Here is a 21,677-nt window from a genome sequence, read left to right as displayed (position 1 = left end):
GTATATATGTGCCAAATATTCTTTATCCATTCATTCGACGAAGGACACTTAGGTTGTTTCCATGTCATGACTATTGTAAACAGAGCTGCAATGAACATTTTGGTACATGACTCTTTTTGAATTATAGTTTTCTCAGGGTATATGCCCAGTAGTGGGGTTGCTGGGTCATATGGTATTTCTATTTGTAGATATTTAAAGAACCTCCATACTCTTCTCCATAGTGGATGTACCAATTCACATTCCCACCAGCAGTGCAAGAGTGTTCCCATTTCTCCACACCCTCTCCAGCATTTATTGTTTCTAGACTTTTTGATGATGGCCATTCTGACTGGTGTGAGATGATATCTCACTGTGGTTTTGATTTGCATTTCTCTAATGATTAATGATATTGAGCATTCTTTCATGTGTTTGTTGGCAGCCTGTATATCTTCTTTGGAGAAATGTCTATTTAAGTCTTCTGCCCATTTTTGGATTGGGCTGTTTGTTTTTTTTGTTATTGAGCTGCATGAGCTGCTTATAAATATTGGAGATTAATCCTTTATCAGTTGCTTCATTTGCAAATATATTCTACCATTCTAAGGGTTGTCTTTTGGTCTTGTTTATGGTTTCCTTTTCTGTGCAAAAGCTTTGAAGTTTCATTAGGTGCCACTTGATTATCTTTGTTTTTATTTCCATTTCTCTAGGAGGTGGGTCAAAAAGGATCTTGCTGTGATTTATGTCATAGAGTGTTCTGCCTACGTTTTCCTCTAAGAGTTTGATAGTTTCTGGCCTTACATTTAGGTCTTTAATCCATTTTGAGCTTACTTTTGTGTATGGTGTTAGGGAGTGATCTAACCTCATACTTTGCCATGTACCTGTCCAGTTTTCCCAGCATCACTTATTGAACAGGCTGTCCGTTCTCCACTGTACATTCAGGCCTCCTTTACCAAAGATAAGGTGACCATATGTGTCTGGGTTTATCTCTGTGCTTTCTATCCTGTTCCATTGATCTATATTTCTGGTTTTGTGCCAGTACCATTCTGTCTTGATTACTGTAGCTTTGTAGTATAATCTGAAGTCAGGGAGCCTGATTCTTCCAGCTCTGTTTTTCATTCTCAAGATTGCTTTTGCTATTCGGGGTCTTTTGTGTTCCAATACAAATTGTGAAATTTTTTGTTCTAGTTATGTGAAAAATGCCAGTGGTAGTTTGATAGGAATTGCATTGAATCTGTAGATTGCTTTGGGTAGTAGAGTCATTTTCACAATGTTTATTCTTCCAATCAAAGAACATGGTATGTCTCTCCATCTATTTGTATCATATTTAATTTCTTTCATCACTGTCTTATAATTTTCTGCCTACAGGTCTTTTTTCTCCTTAGGTAGGTTTATTCCTAGATATTTTAATCTTTTTGTTGCAATGGTAAATGGGAGTGTTCTCTTGATTTCACTTTCAGATTTTTCATCGTTAGTTATAGGAATGCCCGATATTTCTGTGCATTATTTTTTTATCCTGCTACTTTACCAAATTCATTGATTCGCTCTAGTAGTTTTCTGGTAACATGTTTAGGATTCTCTATGTATTGTATCATGTCATCTGCAAAAAGTGACAACTTTACTTCTTCTTTTCCGATTTGGATTCCTTTTATTTCCTTTTCTTCTCTGATTGCTGTGGCTAAAACTTCCAAAAGTAAGTTGAATAAGCGTGGTGCGAGTGGGTAACCTTTCTTGTTCCAGATATTAGTGGAAATGCTTTCAGTTTTTCACCATTGAGGATGATGTTGGCTGTGGGTTTGTCATATATGGCCTTTATTATGTTCAGGAAAGTTCCCTCTATGCCTACTATCTTCATGGTTTTTATCATAAATGAGTGTTGAATTTTGTTGAAAGCTTTCTCTGCATCTATTGAGATGATTATATGGTTTTCCTCCTTCAAATTGTTAATATGGTTTATCACATTGGTTGATTTGCGTATATTGAAGAATCCTTGCTTTCTTGGAATAAACCCCACTGGATCACGGTGTATGATCCTTTTAATATGCTGCTGGATTCTGTTAGCTAGTATTTTGTTGAGGACCTTTGCATTTATGCTTTAGTGATATTGGCCTGTCGTTTTCTTTCTTTGTGACATCCTTTTCTGGTTTTGTTATCAGGTGATGCTGGCCTCGTAGAATGAGTTTGGGAGTGTTCCTTCCTCTGCTATATTTTGGAAGAGTTTGAGAAGGATAGGTGTTAGCTCTTCTCTAAATGTTTAATAGAATTCCCCTGTGAAGCCATCTGGTCGTGGGGTTTTGTTTGTTGGAAGACTTTTAATCACAGTTTCAATTTTGGTGCTTGTGATTGGTCTGTTCATATATTCTATTTCTCCCTGATTCAGTCTTCGCAGGTTGAGCATTTCTAAGAATTTGTCCATTTCTTCCAGGTTGTCCATTTTATTGGCATAGAGTTGCTTGTAGTAATCTCTCATCATCTTTTGTATTTCTGCAGCGTCAGTTGTTACTTCTACTTTTTCATTCCTAATTCTATTGATTTGAATCTTCTCCCTGTTTTTCTTGATGAGTCTGGGTACTGGTTTATCAAATTTTTTATCTTCTGAAAAAAACAGATTTTAGTTGTATTGATCTTTGCTATCATTTCCTTCATTTCTTTTTTTCATTTATTTCTGAACTGATTTTTATCATTTCTTTCCTTCTGGTAAATTTGGGGTGTTTTTGTTCATATTTCTCTAATTGCTTTAGGTGCAAGGTTAGGTTGTTTATTCAAGATGTTTCCTGTTTCTTAAGGTAGGATTATATTGCTATAAACTTCCCTCTTAGAACTGCTTTTGCTGCATCCCATAGGTTTTGGTCGTCATGTCTCCATTGTCATTTGTTTCTAGGTCTTTTTTATTTCCTCTTTGATTTCTTCAGTGATCACTTCATTATTAGGTAGTGTATTGTTTAGCCTCCATGTTTTTTATTTTTTTACAGATCTTTTCCTGTAATTTATATCTAGTCTCATAGCATTGTGGTCGGAAAAGGTACTTGATACAATTTCAATTTTCTTAAATTTGCCAAGGCTTGATTTGTGACCCAAGTTATGATCTATCCTGGAGAATGTTCCATGAGCACTTGAGAAAAATGTGTATTCTGTTGTTTTTGGATGGAATGTCCTATAAATATCAATTAATTTCATCTTGTTTAATGTATCATTTAAACCTTATGTTTCCTTATTTATTTTCATTTTGGATGATCTGTCCATTGGTGAGAGTGGGGTGTTAAAATCCCGTGCTATGAATGTGCTACTGTCAATTTCCCCTTTTATGGCTGTTAGTATTTGCCTTTTGTATTGAGGTGCTCCTATGTTGGGTGCATAAATATTTACAATTATTATATCTTCGTCTTGGATCAATCCCTTGATCATTATGTAGTATCCTTCTTTGTCTCTTCTAATAGTCTTTATTTTAATGTCTATTTTGTCTGATATGAGAATTGTTACTCCAGCTTTCTTTTGGTTTCCATTTGCATGGAATATCTTTTTCCATCCCCTTACTTTCAGCCTGTATGTGTCTCTAGGTCTGAAGTGGGTCTCTTGTAGACAGCATATATATGGGTCTTGTTTCCATTTGTTCAAAGAGTGTAGGTCTTTACTTCTTGGAACATGCTTAAAAAAACTGCTTTAAAAACTTTGATAATTCCAACATCAGTGTCATTTTTGGATTTTCATCTGTTTATTAGCAGTTTCCTTGTAAATTTTATTTCCTGATTCTTCATATGCCATGTAATTTTGGATTATTTCTTGTACCTTTCTATATTTTCTTATGAGACTCTTTTTCTTGTTAAAATCTTGAGCAGAATGTTAACTTCTGGTTTCTTTTAGCAGGCAATTGACTTGGTAGGTTTAGGCCACAATTTTCTATGCACTTTCTGTGGCCTATTTTTCAAATGCCATTACAGTTTTCACAGTCTCTACAATGTTCTTCAGATCTGTGCACTGGGCGTTCCTGTCCAGATCCTGTCTGAATGCTAAGGAGAATGTTGATTTTTGTTTTCTTTGTTTTAATAGATAATTAACTTGTTTCTATTCTGGCCAAGAGTTTATACATGACTTCTGTGATATGTGATCACATATATCATTACTTTGTTTTTCAAAGCCTTTGTAATGTTACTTGGATTTACCTTGCATTTGCGCCACCCAGTAGTTGTTCTGTAAACTTAATGGTAGTTAACTCTGAAGGTCAGTTTTCAAAGCTTTTGGTGAGCTATATAGGATAGATCGATATATGTGACCTTTGAGTTGAACCCAGGTGTTCATAGACCTCACTATGGCATTCCTCTTGAGTTCTTTCATCTCCGTGAATTACCCAACACTTTTTGGTTCCCTGGGGGCTTGTTTCCTTTTACTCTGGATAGAAAGCAAAAACTTAATTTCTCTTCTCTGCTATGTACTTCCACTACTATGACCCTATCCTGGTCAAAGCAACAAGAAAAGAGAAACAAAATGTGATGAGAATTCACACCAAATTTGGGAGACCATAATTCCTCTAGTCAGAGAGAAAAAATCTCTTCTCTCAGAGTGCTAAGCACCAGCTCAGCCTTTACTGACAATGGGATACCATAGAATTATCTGAGTGTTAGATTGAAATTAAACAAACAAAAAGAAAATAAAGGTATTTCCCCTGTTTCTCTGATTTAGGTGTTCTTTTTATTGCTCATTAGGAAAGGAAAAGTAGTCTTCTAAAACTCTTTCTGTCTGCACTGAGCATACACTTCTGGAATTTGGTCAGTCTTTTAATCCAACAAGGCAAGAATAGGGTGAGGAGTGGGGATCAGAAAACCCATCACCACCACCACCACCCAACCATTTGATGGTATATCAAATTCTAAATTCCTTCCCCAGTCTACCTGTTATAATTTACCTTTTATGGTCCCATATAGCTGCTTCCTTTATCATTAAAATGATTTATATTTCTGTTCAGTGGGAAATAAGTGGAATATTCTTACTCTATCTTGCTCTGAAACAAAGCCATCTCTTTATCTATGTTTTCTCAGACTTTATTTTTCTTCTTCATAATTCCTGTCTCTTGAATATGCCTGTCATTCTTTATCTTTTTTTACCTGTTCTCATGCTCTGTTTTCTATCTTTTTCTCCTTGTCTCATTTTCTGTAGTTGCATCTATACTTTCCATTCTTTTTGTCTCCACATCATTTTCTTTCTCAGTGTTTCTCTAAGTCTGTTTCTGTTTCCTTTTGTCCCTCTCCCTTTCTTTAATTATCTCCCTTTCTTTAATTATCTCCCTTTGCTACTTTCTATGCATTTTTCTGTATCTCCCTTCCCAGTCCCCAACACAATTGCCCATAGAGTATTTTCATGTGAAGTTATAAGAAATGGTGATAGGGCTTCCCTGGTGGTGCAATGGTTAGGAGTCTGCCTGCTGATGCAAGGGATGCAGGTTCATGCCCCGGTCTGGGAAGATCCCACATGCCACAGAGTGGCTGGGCCCGTGAGCCATGGCCGCTGAGCCTGCACGTCTGGAGCCTGTGCTCTGCAACAGGAGAGGCCACAACAGTGAGAGGCCCGAGTACCACAAAAAAAAAAAAAAAAAGAAATGGTGGTAAATATTTTGAAAGTAATGGTAATTAATATCTTACCTAGGACTTTTGTACATTTTAAGCAATATGAAGATTTTGTATTCTCCTAGTTTTAAATCTTTCTTTTAACTTAAAATATCTCCTCCACATGTTGGAAGATGTGATCTTTTGAAACTTTATTTTATTTACCAACAGATGTTTACTAAATACTACAATATGCACCAGTGTGAAGTATTGTAAATTATATACGAAAAAATATCTGCCATCAAGCTGCTTACAACTTAGTAAAAGAAGTAAAATGTCTTACTTTTTAATGTTTTAATGCAATTCTACAGAGTTAAAATTATACACATTGAAAGGCAAAAGAGAAGCAAACTGTCTTGCAAATAAGACAACCAATTTTCAGATCTTAGTGATTATTTTCATGAGGTTTCCTTATCATAGTCAACAAGAATTCCCAAGTGGAAAATATTTTCTCAGGGCCTTTCTCTTTTTCTTCTGTTTCTGGGACTCTTATAATGCTAATGTTGGTGCATTTAATGTTGTCCCAGAGGTCTCTGGGACAGTCCTCAATTCTTTCCATTCTTTTTTCTTTATCCTGCTCTGCAGTAGTTATTTCCACTATTTTATCTTCCAGGTCACTTATCCGTTCTTCTGACTCAGTTATTCTGCTATTGATTCTTTCTAGAGAATTTTAATTTCATTTATTTTGTTGTTCATCATTGTTTGTTTGTTCTTTAGTTCTTCTAGGGCCTCTTAAAGGTTTCTTGAATTTCTCCATCCTATTTCCAAGATTTTGGATCATCTTTACTATCATTACTGTGAATTCTTTTTCAAGTAGTCTGCCTACTTCCTCTCTGTTTGTCCTGGTGGGTTTTTACCTTGCTACTTCATCTGCTGTGCATTTCTCTGTCTTCTCATTTTGCTTAACTTACTGTGTTTGGGGTCTCATTTTTGCAGCCTGCAGGTTTGTAGTTCCCATTGTTTTTGGTGTCTGCCTCCAGTGGGTAAGGTTGGTTCAGTGGGTTGTGTAGGCTTCCTGGTGGAGGGGACTGGTGCCTGTGTTCTGGTAGATGAGGCTGGACTTTTTCTTTCTGGTGGGCAGATCCACGGCTGGTGGTGTGTTTTGGGGTGTCTGTGAACTTAGTGTGATTTTAGGCAGCCTCTCTGTTAATGGGTTGTGTTGTGTTCCTGTCTTGCTAGTTGTTTGGCATGGGGCATCCAGCAATGGAATTTGTTGCTCTTGTCTGGAGCTGAGTCTTACCGTTCAAACACAGATCTCTGGGAGAGCTTTCACCTTTTGATATTACATGGGGTCGGGAGGTCTCTGGTGGTCCAATGTCCTGAACTTGGCTGTCCCACCTCAGAGGCTAAGGCCTGGCACCAGGCCAGAACACCAAGAGCCTGTCAGGCACATGGCTCAGGAGGTAAGGGCGAAAAATAAAGAAAAAAATAATAATTTAAAAAATAAAATAAAACAAAAATATTATTCAAATTTTAAAAAGTAATAAAAGAAAGAGAGCAACCAAATGAATAAACAAATCCACCAATGATAGCAAGCACTAAAAGCTATACTAAGGTAAATATAAAAATCAGAAACAAGTCAGTTACAAACAGCAAATGCCAAGACTACAGTTGCTCCCCAAGTCCACTGCCTCAATTTTGGGTTGATTCTTTTTCTATTCAGGTATTCCACAGATGCAGAGTACCTCAAGTTGATTGTGGGGATTTAATCCACTGCTCCTGAGGATGCATGGAGAAATTTCCCTTTCTCTTTGTTCACAAAGCTCCTGGGCTTCAGCTTTGGTTCTGGCCCCACCTCTGAATGTAGGTTGCCTTCAGGCATCTGTTCCCACCCAGACAGGATGAGGTTAAAGTAACAGCTGATTAGGGGGCTCTGGAGCTGATAGCCAAGGCTCGTGCCCATCTGTGGAGTTCATTTAGGTGGTGCTCTGCCTTCTGTGGGCAGACAGGTACGGAATCCCCTCTCTTTGTGCATCCCAAAACAATGGTCCCTTGCCTCTTAGGCAGGTCCAGAGTTTTTCCCGGACTCCCTGCCAGCTAGCTGTGGTGTACTAGTCCCCTTCTGGCTATGTTCATGCAGCCAACCACAGTCCTCTCACTGGGATCTGACCTTTGAAGCCCAAGCCTCAGTTCCCAGTCCCCACCTGCCCCAGTGGGTGAGCAGACAAGCCTCTCAGGCTGGTGAGTATAGGTTGGCACCAATACTCTGTGGGAGAATCTCTCTGCTTTGCCGTCTGCACCCCTGTTGCTTTGCTCTCCTCCATGGTTCTGAAGCTTCCCCCACACCCACCCTCCATTTCCACCAGTGAAGGGGTTTCCTAGTGTGTGGAAGGTTTTCCTCCTTCAGAGTTCCCTCCCAGAGGTGTTGGTCCTATCCCTATGCTTTTATCTCTGTTTTTTCTGTTTTCTTTTGCCCTACCCATGTATGTGGAGAGTTTCTTGCCTTTTGGGAAGTCTGAGGTTTTCTTCCAGGGTTCAGTAGGGGTTCTGTAAGAGTTGTTCCACATGTAGATGTGTTTTTGATGTATTTTTGGGGAGGAAGGTGATCCCCAAGTTTTACTCCCCTGCCATCTTGAAGGTGTCCCTTGCTATTGGTGGATTTTGGATTTTATCCATTCCAATCAGTGAGTTGGTATTTAATTGCTATTTTAATTTGCAGTTGTTAATGATAATTGATGAGCATCCTTTCCTATGTTTAATTGCCATATGAAATTTTTATTTAGGGAGATGACTTTTAGATATTTCCCCCTTTCTAAATGTCTTTTTTCTTTTGGGTAATGAGAGTAGAAATTAAGGATGATACAAATAGATGGAGAGATATACCATGTTCTTGGATTGGAAGACTCAACATTGTGAAAATGACTCTACTACCCAAAGCAATCTACAGATTCAATGCAATCCTTATCAAACTATCACAGGTATTTTTCACAGAACTAGAACAAAACATTTCACAATTCGTATGGACACACAAAAGACCCCAAATAGCCAAAGCAATCTTGAGAACGAAAAACGGAGCTGGAGGAATCAGGCTCCCTGGCTTCAGACTATACTACAAAGCTACAGAAATCAAGACAGTATGGTACTGGCACAAAAACAGAAAGATAGATCAATGGAACAGGATAGAAAGCCCAGAAATATACCCACGCAGACATCATCATCTTATCTTTGGTAAAGGAGGAAAGAGTATACAGTGGAGAAAAGACAGCCTCTTCAATAAGTGGTGCTGGGAAAACTGGACAGGTATATGTAAAAGTATGAGATTAGAACACTCCCTAACATCATACACAAAAATAAGTTCAAAATGGATTAAAGATCTAAATGTAAGGTCAGAAACTACCAAACTCTTACAGGAAAACATAGGCAGAACATTCTATGACATAAATCGCAGCAAGATCCTTTTTGACCCACCTCCTTGACAAATGGGAATAAAAACAAAAATAAACAAATGGCACCTAATGAAACTTCAAAGCTTTTGCACAGCAAAGGAAACCATAAACAAGACCAAAAGACAATCCTCAGAATAGGAGAATATATTGGTAAATGAAACAACTGACAAAGGATTAATCTCCAAAATTTACAAGCAGCCCATGCAGCTCAATAACAAAAAAAAAAAACAAACAACCAAATCCAAAAATGGGCAGAAAACCTAAATAGACATTTCTCCAAAGAAGATATACAGGCTGCCAACAAACACATGAAAGAATGCTCAACATCATTAATCATTAGGGAAATACAAATCAAAACTACAATGAGATATCATCTCACACCTGTCAGAATGGCCATATCAAAAAATCTAGAAACAATAAATGCTGGAGAGGGTGCGGAGTAAAGGGAACACTCTTGCACTGCTGGTGGGAATGTGAATTGGTACATCCACTATGGAGAAGAGTATGGAGGTTCCTTAAAAAACTACAAATAGAACTACCATACAACCCAGCAATCCCACTACTGGGCATATACCCTGAGAAAACCATAATTCAAAGTCATGTACCTAAATGTCCATTGCAACTCTATTTACAATAACCAGGAGATGGAAGCAATCTAAGTGTCCATCATTGGATGAATGGATAAAGAAGATGTGGCACATATATACAATGGAATATTACTCAGCCATAAAAAGAAACGAAATTGAATTATTTGTAATGAGGTGGATGGACCTAGAGTCTGTCATAAAGAGTGAAGTAAGTCAGAAAGAGAAAAACAAATACCATATGCTAACACATATATATATATGGAATCTAAGGGGGAAAAAAAGGTCATGAAGAACCTAGGGGTAAGACGGGAATAAAGACAAAGACCTACTAGAGAATGGGAGGGGGAAGGGTAAGCTGTGACAAAGTGAGAGAGTGGCATGGACATGTATACACTACCAATCGTAAAATAGATAGCTAATGGGAAGCAGCTGCATGGCACAGGGAGATCAGCTTGGTGCTTTGTGACCACCTAGAGGGGTGGGATAGGGAGGGTGGGAGGGAGACACAAGAGAGAGGAGGTATGGGGATATATGTATATGTAGAGTTGACTCACTTTGTTATAAAGCAGAAACTAACACACCATTGTAAAGCAATTATACTCCAATAAAGATGTTAAAAGAAATATATTGGATACAACTACTTTATACGATATGTGTTTTACAAATACTTAAATTCAGTCTGTGGCTCATGTTATTGTTCTCTTAATAGTGTCTTTTGCAGAGCAGAACTTTTTGGTTTTAATAAAGCTGAACTTATCAATTTTGTATGTGATTTTTCATTCTTTGGATGTTGTATTTTTTAAAAAATCTCATCATCAAACCTAAATTTACACAGATTTTCTACTCTCTTCTAGACTTTAGAGTTCTGTGTTTTACATTTACATGTATGGTCCATTCACAGTTAATTTTTGTTCAAGTTATGAGGACTACATCTGTGTTACTACTATATGGATGTATATACAATAGTTCCAGAACCATTTCTTGACAAGACTGTACTTCTTCCAGTCAACAATCAGTTGACTATATGTGTATGGATCTATTTTTAGTGTGTCTATTTCAGCCCATAAATTTATGGATCTGCCTTCACCATTACCACACTGTCTTGATTACTGTAGCTTTATATTAAGTTTCGATATAAGGTTATCTAAGATCCACAATTGTCTTATTATTTTCAAAACTGTATTGAATATTAGAGGGCTTTGGCATTTCAATGTAAATTTTAACATCAGCTTGTCCATTTCTATAAAATGTCTACTGTAATTTTTACTGATATTTTTGAACATATATCTTAATTTGATAATATTGTAAATTGAAATCTTGTTTTAATTTCTATTTCGAATTGTTCATTGCTTGGATATAGGAATATTCATACCAATAATATTTAAAAATTTTAAAGTAAGGCCATAGTCATGATATAATGGCATCATTAAAATTATTTAATTCAAGACAAGATTGGAAAAGAGAGAAAAGAGACAGTGAACAGCTTCAGCTTGGAAAATTAAAAAAAAAAAGCAAGATAATAGATTTGAGATGAACCAAATTCATAATTATATTAAGCATAAATGGTAAAAACACTCCAAATAGAAAGCAGAATTTGTCAGATTAGATAAAAATGTAGGAACCTCGTACTTATTTTTCTTATAACTGGAAGTTTACACCTTTTGACCACTTTCATCCAATTCCCCCACCCACACCTCCCACCTCTAGTAACCACAAATTTGATCTCTTTCTATGAGTATTATTATTTTTTTAAGATTCCACATATAAGAGAAATTGTACAGTATGTGTCTTTCTCTGATTTATTTTACTTAGAACAATGTCCTCAAGGTCCATCCATGCTGTCATAAATGGCAGGATTGCTTTCATTTTGGGCTTATTATGATAGTCATTTGTAATATATGTTAAATTGTTATGCTGTACACCTTAAACTTCTACACACCTTTATTTCAATTATATCTTAATAAAACTGAAAGAAAAAGTGTAGGCCCTAATTATATGCTGTATACAAAGAGCCTACTTTACATAAAATATTCAGGTTTATTAAAAAGTAAAGGATATAAAAATATAAACTATCAAAACTCTAATCAATAAAAACTGAAATAACTATATTAATATTAGATAAAAAAGAGATCAGAACATGAAATATAGGTGGGCTTTTCATATCAATAAAGGGATCAAATTATTAAAAAAATAACCATCCTGAAAGTGTATGCACTTTATAGCTTCAAAATACAAGGAACAAAAGAAATCATAATTATAGTTTGAGTCCTTAGCTTTCCTCTCTATAATTGATAGAACGTTTCAACAGACAGATAATAAGTAAGAATATAGAAGACTTGGACAGCACTATAAACCTACTTGATCTAAATGACATTTATGTAACCCTTCACCTAATATCAGAAAAGTACATATTATATTTTTTAAATATAATAAAATTAATAAATACCTGCTGCAAGTATCAAAAATATTCAAATGTACCATTCCAAATCAGAGGCATGTTCACTATACATTGAAAAACTCTACTTAAGAGCATGTGTTTTAAATTTCTGCACACTTCAATACATAGCTGTGTATGGGTAAGTTAATCTCTCTAACATGTAGCTGTCCAATACAGCACCACTTACTGAAGAGATTGTCTTTTCTCAATTGTATATTCTTGCCTCCTATGTCATAGATTAATTGACCAGAGGTGTGTGGGTTTATTTCTGGGCTTTCTATCCTGTTCCATGGATCTATATGTCTTTGTTGCCAGTATGATACTGTTTTGATTACTGTCACTTTGTAGTATAGTCTGAAGTCAAGGAAGCCTGATTCCTCCAGCTTCGTTTCTCTTTCTCAAGATTGCTGTGGTTATGTGGGGTCTTTCTTGTTTCCATACAAAAGACTGTATATATATATATATATATATATATATATATATATATATATATATATATGAAGTGATATTGCTCAGCCATAAAAAAAGAATGAAATAATGCCATTTGCAACAACATGGATGGACCTAGAGATTATTGTACTAAGTGAAGTAAGCCAGACAAAGAAAGAAAGATATCATACGATATCACTTATATATGGAATCAAAAAGAAAATACAGGGCTTTCCTGGTGGCGCAGTGGTTGAGAGTCCACCTGCTGATGCAGGGAACGTGGGTTCGTGCCCTGGTCTGGGAGGATCCCACATGCCGCGAAGCGGCTGGACCCATGAGCCATGGCCACTCAGCCTGTGTGTCCGGAGCCTGTGCTCCGCAACGGGAGAGGCCACAGCAGTGAAAGGCCTGTGTGCCGCAAAAAAAAAAAAAAAAAAAAAAAGAAAATACAAATGAATTTAGTTATAAAACAGAAACATACCCACAGAACATAGAAAACAAACTCATGGTTACCAAAGGTGAAAGGGGTGGCGGAGGGATGAATTAGGAGGTTGGGATTAACATATACACACTGTATATAAAATAGATAACTGACAAAGACCTACTGTATAGCACAGGGAACTATACTCAATATTTTGTAATAACCTGTAAGGGAAAAGAATCTGAAAAAGAATATGTATGTGTATATATATATATATATATATATATATATATATATATATATACTCATATATATTCGTATTTATGGAATACTTCTCAGCCATAAGAAATATTGCCATTTGCAAAAACATGGATGGACTTGGAAGATATTATGCTAAATAAAAAAATTCAGAAGGAGAAAGACAAATACTGTATGATATAACATATTTTGAATTTTAAAAATACAGCAAACTAGTGAATATAACTAAAAAAAAGATAACAGACTCACAGATATAGAGAAAATTTTAGTGGTTACCAGTGGGGAGAGGGAAGGGGGAGGGGAAAATATGAGTATAAGTTTAAGAGGTACAAAATAAATAACTACAGGGATATATTTTCCAGCATAAGGAACATAGCCAATATTTTATAATAACTATAAATAGAGTATAACTGTCAAAAATTGTGAATCACAATGTTGTATATGTCTATTATAATATTGTACATCAACTATATGTGAATTTTTTAAAAGTTAAAAGAAAATAAGAAAAGGCAAAATCAACTTCAACCAGTGCTCTATCTTCTGTTCTATGTTTTCTCTCCCCATCACAATTAGTTATTCGCAGAGTTGTCTACATTAATTGACTTCTTTCCCTCACTATGAATTTGCTAAAGCTATTTCAAATATTTTGTAAAAAATGTAAAGTCATTTACAATCTGACAAAATACTTTGTTTCTGGTAACTTCTGTGTACTTTACTCCTCATATTTAGTTATTTGCTCTGGAGTATTTAAAACAATCGACTGTGCTCTCTTCCTTCAACCATTCAAAGGTAAATGTTTAGAACACTGAAGACAAATGATTATTTTTTTCATAGACCATTGACCCTTGAGGAATGTGGAGGATAGGGGGCCCCAACACTCTCTGCAATAGAAAATCTGCTTAACTGTTTTCTATAAACCAGTTCCTTGGTAACTGTTGTTCCCTCCTATCCACAGTTCCATATCCACAGATTCAACCAACTGTGGATCATGTAGTACTATAGTATTTACCATTTTTATAAAATCCTCCTATAAGTGGGCTTGTGAAGTTCAAAACCATGTTGTTCAGGGGTCAACTATATTTCCCTAATTGCTTAAAATCATGGAATATTTTACTTTGTTTATAATTATTTAGAAATATTTGGACTTTTGTTTTCTCTATGAATTCAAGAGCTTCTACCAGCATTTTTAAAATATCTGTTAGAAAAAAAAATCATCCTCCATTGTATTTCCAGATATTTTTATCCTTTTCATTACACTGTCTGTTTCTTGGGGACTTCATTTTTCTGACAGTCCTCTTTCATATGCTCCTCTATCCTATTGTTCCAATTGGAATCAGTAGCTCCCTAGAATTCTGCCCAGATCTCATCCTGACACTTTCTATCACTACTCTTTTGAGTTGTGTCCTCTTTTTTCAATCTCATATTTTACTTTTCTTCAGTTCTCTCCCTCATATTACTGAAGTAGAGTTTCCAGTTAAAATCTTAAGAAGTGTTTTTATGATTGCATATCTGAAAATCTGTAGACACACCACTTAATTTATTGTTTTGCTGTGTCTGAATATCTGGGTTCACAAATTTCCCTCAGAATTTTAAGGAAATATTCTATTTTCTACATCAGAGTTGTTTATGAGAGGTCTGATGTCCTTCTGAGAGTTATTTTTTAATCTATGACCTGTTTTCCTTCCTCTAAACTTGTTTTTCTCTTAGGAGTTCTCTTATCCTTGTTGTTTTGAATAGGAATCTTTTTAATTCATTCAACTTGTTGAATATTTGATGAGCCCTGTCACTATGAAACTATGTGTACCTCTTCAGCTCTTGAAATTTTGTTTTTATATATTTTTTACTACTTGCCTTAATTTCATTTTCTGTTTTCCACTGAAACTCCATTTAGTTGGATCTCTTAGATTAGTCTTTTATGTATATTTTTAAAATTATCCCAGCCTTTGTGTTTTCAGATCTACATTCTTGATAGATTTTTATAAAAATTTTATTATTCAGTCCTTTTATTAACTTAAGGAGGGGGAGCATGTTCATGCTTAAACTCTCTCTCTCTCTCTCTCTCTATATATATTTTTTTGGTCTGTCCTTTTTTTTTTCTTTCTTTCATAGCCTTATATTCATGTTTTAAGGATATAACATATTTTTGACTCTTTCTAAGTAAGCCAAACAACATTTTATTTATTTTTCTCCTTTCATACTTTAGATTTTCTTCATATGTCTGTAGATTTTTAGATATCCATTCACACTGAGAAATAGTACTCTAAATAGTTGATTGGAAGCTCTAGGTACATGGGTGGAGCTTGATGACTGTTATGTTCTACTCTAAGATAATCAATTAGCAAGCAAGGTTTTTTTCACTACAGAAACACCGAGATATCAATATTTGTAGATATTTTCTCTAGAGTAGTGTATTTTCTCAAAAAAATTATCTCCTGCCTTAGATATTTCAAGCTGGCTATCACAATGCTGGGATATAGATAGAACAAGAAACCAATACCTTAGTGTTCATTACATAAACTTGCAATTATTTTCTTTGTTTTTAGCCACCAAATATTACCACCAGCCTTTTACTGTGTCCCATTTCCAAATCCTGGAGAATTTTCCACTTAATTTCTTCAAGGAACAAATCTAAATTCTTAAGGGATGAGAGATGGATAATGGCTTGGCTAACCAAGCAGTAAGAAGGCATGTGGGTGTTTAAATGCTCCTTTCACAGAATATCAATATACCCTTCTGTTTTAGTTACATTAATTCCACCTTTCATTATATTTAATGCCTCTCATTTCTGGAACTTTCTGGAATGTGGTTTCAGAAAAGGCATGGGGGAAGTTATTGTACTCAGTATTGAATGCAAGCCTATGGAAAGCAGAGTTAGTTTCAAGTGCAATATTTTCCCCTCTATATCGCCTCAAAATTCTTTTGAGTTGTTAATAAATATCTTAAAATATATTAAATTGAATGATAAGGAGTAATGGTCTTATGTCCACGCAATTCTAATTATAACTCTTCTATTCATTACTCACTCTAAAGAAGACACTGTGCTAAGCATTGTGTCAAGAGGTTGGTGGTGTGAAAGAGGTTGGGGTGAAAAAATGCCTATATGGCAGCTATTTGTCACATCTGTCATACATGATATTTATTAAGACATGTCTTTTTATGATTATTAAGCTCTGGAATTTAACAAGATAGACAAATGTTTGGGCAGTGTGATTTGAAAAAATTGGAGAAGTGACACTTTGGGTGAATCTCCCACCCGTTCACAAATTTTTAGAGTGATGAATGAGCTAAAGCAGAAAGGCAGCAATTTAAAAGCTATGTTACAAAGGATATATTGCCAAGAAGTTGTTTTTCTTCATTTAGTAAAGATATGTTGCAACTTTGTTCCCCAAAAGTGTGCTATTGAGACGATACTAATTTCAATGGTTGAGTACTAACATAATGATTAGAAACTCTGGATGGCTGCCCCAAGTTAAATAAAAAGAAGGAGTCTCTGTATATAGGCTTCAGGAACCAGGACGGGAAGCTAAGACAAAAACATGGGATTATGACAGATCCAATGCTGGCTCATCCAAATGGGTTATCACACTATCCACTACCACAAATTGGTAGATTTGTGATAGTGGACTACATCCAGTATCACAAATCTATCAATGAACAGATTTAGCTCTTTCCCCAAAATCATCCACTTTTCTGATCTTTTACACCTTCTGATAATTCCCTTCTCTTTAGCTTCCTGGTAGCTTCTTAATTATCCTTCTTTCTGATTGCTAATTCTCTATATCTTTCACTCATAATTTGATAAAAAGAGTGTATTAGTTCTTCATCAAAACACACTTATTTCCAATGTTAAGACTACAAATTAATTTATCACACAGGAAATTTTATGGAAGACTTCAACTGATATAATGAGCAATGTCTTTGACAACAGATGGAAAGCAAATGAATAAGCAATCTTCCAGTGGGTTTTCTTTACAGAACTTTGATAAAGGCCAAAAGCATAACTTTAAATGGTAGCTCATTGAAGGCTACCTTAAGAGAAGATAGGAAAATAAAGTCCATGCAAATAACTTTCTGCTGATCAAGTTTGAGTGAGTGAGGGGATTGAACCTTCTTTCATTCTGCTGTTTTTTAAAAATATCACTTCACCATCAACTAATAATTGACAAGGAAACTAAAATACTCAATGGAGAAATAACAGTATCTTTAAAACATGGTGCTGAGAAAGTAAGATATTCACAAAGAAACTTGACCCCTAATTATACAACTCATAAAAAATAACTCAAAATAGATTGAAGACTTAAATGTAAGACCTGAGACCATAAAATTCCTGAAAGAAAACATAAGAAAAAATTCCTTGACTTGGGTCTTGGTAATGCATTTCTGAAAATCACACCTAAAGTACAAGCAACAAAATCAAAAATAAACTATTGGAAGTACATCAAACTAAAAACTATTGCACAGCAAAAGAAAACATCAACAAAGTGAAAGGATAACCTATGGAATAGGAAAATATTTGCATACCATATGTCTGATAAGGAGTTGTTATTCAAAAAATATAAAGAACTCATACAATTCAATAGCAAAAATATCCAATTAAGTGGGTAAAGGGCCTGAATAAACATTCCAAAACAAATTCCAAGAAGATATAAAAATGACCAACAGGTACATGAAAAGATGTTAAATATCACTAGTCATTTGGGAAATGCAAACTTGAACCATAGTAAGGTATTGTCACACACTTGTTAGAATTGTCATTGTCAAAAACACAAGTAATAACAAATGCTGGCATGGATATGGAGAAAAGGGAACCCTTGTGCATTGTTGGTGGAATTGTAGATTGGGATAGCCAATATGAAAAACAGTATGGAGGGTCCTCAAAAAGTAAAAACTAGAACTACTCTATGATCCAGCAATTCTACTTCTGGGAATACTATATCCAAAGGAAACAGAACCACTTATTTGAAAAGATATCTGCCTCCCCATGTTAAAGCAGCATTTTTTACAATAACCAACGCATGGAAATAACCTAAGTGTCCACTGATGGATAAATGAAAAAAAAGAAGTTGTGAGATTTATATATATATATATATATATATATATATATATATATATATATATATATATATATTCAACCATAAAAAACAAGGAGGGCTTCCCTGGTGGTGCAGTGGTTGAGAGTCCACCTGCCAATGCAGGGGACATGGGTTCGTGCCCCGGTCTGGGAAGATCCCACATGTCATGGAGCGGCTAGACCCGTGAGCCATGTCCACTGAGCCTGCGCATCCAGGGCCTGTGCTCTGCAATGGGAGAGGCCACAACAGTGAGAGGCCCACGTACCACAAAAAAACCCAAAAACAAAACAAAACAAAACAAAACAAGGAAACTCTTCCATTTGTAACAACATGGAAGAATGTTGATGATATTATGCTAAGTAAAATAAAACAAAGACAAACACTATAAAATCTCACTTGTAAGTAGAATCTAAAACAAACAAAAAACAAAAAAACAAAAATAACCCAACAAAACTCATAGAAAGAGTGATCGGATTTGTTCTTACCAGAGGTAGGAAGAGGGGGAATTGGAGGAAGGTGGTCAAGAGGTATAAATTTCCAGTTATAAGATAAATAAGTACTAAGGATATAATGTACAACATGATGACTATAGTTATCAGTTCTCTATGAAATATAAGAAAGTTGTTAAGATACTAGATCCTAAGAGTTCTCATCAAAAGGAGAACAGGTTTCTTTTTTTCTTTTTTATTGTATCTGTATGAGATGATAGATGGTAACGAAACCTATTTTGCTCATTTCACATTATATGTAAATCAAACTTTCTTGCTGTACACTTTAAACTTATGCATTAATGTATGTCAATCATTTGTCAATAAAACTGGTGGAAATATCATTTCTCTCAGTTTACATTTGATTAGCACAAATTCATGTATTTGATGGAAAAAGAGGAAGAGAAGCAGGGAATCTTTGAAAAGAATAAATTGGCTAATATATAATTCAGCAATCTCACTCTTGGGCATATAGCTGGAGAAAACCATAATTCAAAAACACATCCACACAATGTTCATTGCAACACTATTTATAATAGGCAGGACATGGAAGCAACCTAAATTTCCATCAACAGAGAAATGTATAAAAATGATGTGGTACATATATACAATGGAATATTACTCAGCTGTTAAAAATAATGAAATAATGCCATTTGCAGGAAAATGGATGGACCTAGAGATTGTCATACTCAGTGAAGTAAGAGAAAGACAAATATCATATGATATCACTTATATGTGGAATCTAAAAAAAAAGGTAAAAATGAACATATCTACAAAACAGAAATAGAGTTACAGATGTAGAAACAAATTTATGGTTAATGGGGGTAGTTGGGGGAGGGATAAATTGAAATATTGGGATTGACATATACACACTAGTATGTATACAATAGATAACTAATAAGAACCTATTATATAGCATAGGGAACTCTACTTCATACTTTGCAATGGGATTTATTCCAGTGATGCAAGGATGATTTAACATCCACAAAGCAATCAATGTCATACACAAAACCAACAAAATGATGAATAAAAATGATATGATAAGACAGACTTTCAAGATGGTGGAGGAGTAAGACGTGGAGGTCATGTACCACCCAAAAATACAGGAGAAATACATCTACATGTGGAACAACTCCTACAGAAGCCCTACTGAATGCTGGCAGAAGACCTCAGACTTCCCAAAATGCAAGAAACTTCCCACGAACCTGGGTAAGGCAAAAGAAAAAACAAAAAACAGAGACAAAAGAATAGGGATGGCACCGGCACCTCTGGGAGGGAGCTGTGAAGGAGGAAAACTTTCCACACACTATGAAGCCCATTCAAAGGTGGAGATGGGGGTTGGGCAGGGGATAGCTTCAGAGCCATGGAGGAGAGCACAGCAACAGGGGTGCAGAGGACAAAGCAGAGAGATGCCTGCACAGAGGATAGGTGCCAACCGGCATGCACCAGCCTGAGGGGCTTTGCTCACCTGCCTGTGTGGGTGGGGCCTGGGAGCTGATGCTTCAGCTGTGGAGGTCAGATCCCAGGGAGAGGACTGGGGTTGGCTGCATGAACACAGCCTGAAGAGGACTAGTGCACCACAGATAGCTAGGAGAGAGTCCAGGAAAAAGCCTGGAACTACCTAAGAGGTAAGAGACCATTGTTTCAGGGTGGGTGAGGAGAGACGATTCAGAGCACTGCCTAATGAGCTCCAGAGATAGGTGTGAGCCATGGCTGTCAGTGCAGACACCAGAGGCAGGCATGAAACACTAAGGCTGCTGCTGCAGCCACAAAGAAGCCTGTGCACAAGCACAGGTCACTATCCAAACCTCCCCTCCCAAGAGGCTGTGCAGCATGCAACTGCCAGGGTCCTGTGATCCAAGGACAACTTCCTTGGGAGAACACATGGCAGGCTCACTCCATATTCCATACCCTTCCATCCCACTGGCCTGAGTGAGCCAGAGCCCCTAATCAGTTGCTACTTCAATGCCATCCTGTCTGGGTGGGAAACAGACCCTCTCAGGCAACCTACATGCAGAGGTGGGGCCAAATCCAAAGCTGAACCCCAGGAGCTGTGTGAACAAAGAAGAGAAAGGGAAATTTCTCCCAGCAGCCTCAGGAGCAGCAGATTAAATCTCCACAATCAATTTGATGTACCCTGCATCTGTGGAAAACCTGAATAGACAAAAAATCATCCCAAAATTGACCCAGTGGACTTTGGGAGCAATTATAGACTTGGGGTTTGCTTTCTGAATCTAATTTATTTCTAATTTTATGTTTATCTCAGTTTAGTATTTAGAACTTATTATCATTGGCAGATTTGTTTATTGACTTGGTTGCTCTTTTCCTTTTATATATATATGTTTTTCTTCCTTTTTCTCTATTTGTGAATGTGTATCTGTATCCGTCTTTCTGTGATTTTTTCCTCTATAGCTTTGCTTTTACCATTTGTCTTAGGGTTCTGTCTGTCTGTTTTATTTTTATTTGTTCTTAGCATAGTTTTTAGCGCTTGTTATCATTGGTGGATTTGTTTTTTGGTTTGGTTGCTCTCTTCTTTCTTTCTTTTCCTTTTAAGTACTTTATAAATAGTTTTTATTTATAATAATATTTTTTAGTTTATATTTTAATTATTTTATTTTCTTTATATTATTATTTTCTCTTTCTTTATTTCTTTCCTTCTTTCTCTCTTTCTTTCTTTATCTCCCTTTTCTTCTGTGCCATCTGGCAGTCAGGGTCTTGATGCTTCAGCCAGATGTCAGGCCTAAGGCTCTGAGGTGACAGAGCCAATTTCAGGACATTGGTCGATCAGAGACCTCCTGGCTCCACATAATATCAAACAGCAAAAGCTCTCCCAGAGATCTCCAACTTAACGCTAAGACCCAGCTCCACTAAACCAACAGCAAACTTCAGAGCAGGACACCATATGCCAAACAACTAGCAACACAGGAACACAACACCACCCATTAAAAGAGAGGCTGCCTAAAATCATAACTTCACAAACAACCCAAAACACACCACCAGATGCAATCCTTCCCACAAGAAAGATAAGA

The sequence above is a fragment of the Tursiops truncatus genome, chromosome X, assembly GCF_011762595.2.
Source record: "Tursiops truncatus isolate mTurTru1 chromosome X, mTurTru1.mat.Y, whole genome shotgun sequence".
Taxonomy (NCBI): domain Eukaryota; kingdom Metazoa; phylum Chordata; class Mammalia; order Artiodactyla; family Delphinidae; genus Tursiops; species Tursiops truncatus.
The sequence above is the reverse complement of the archived record's forward strand: the minus strand, read 5'-3'. Positions refer to the sequence as shown.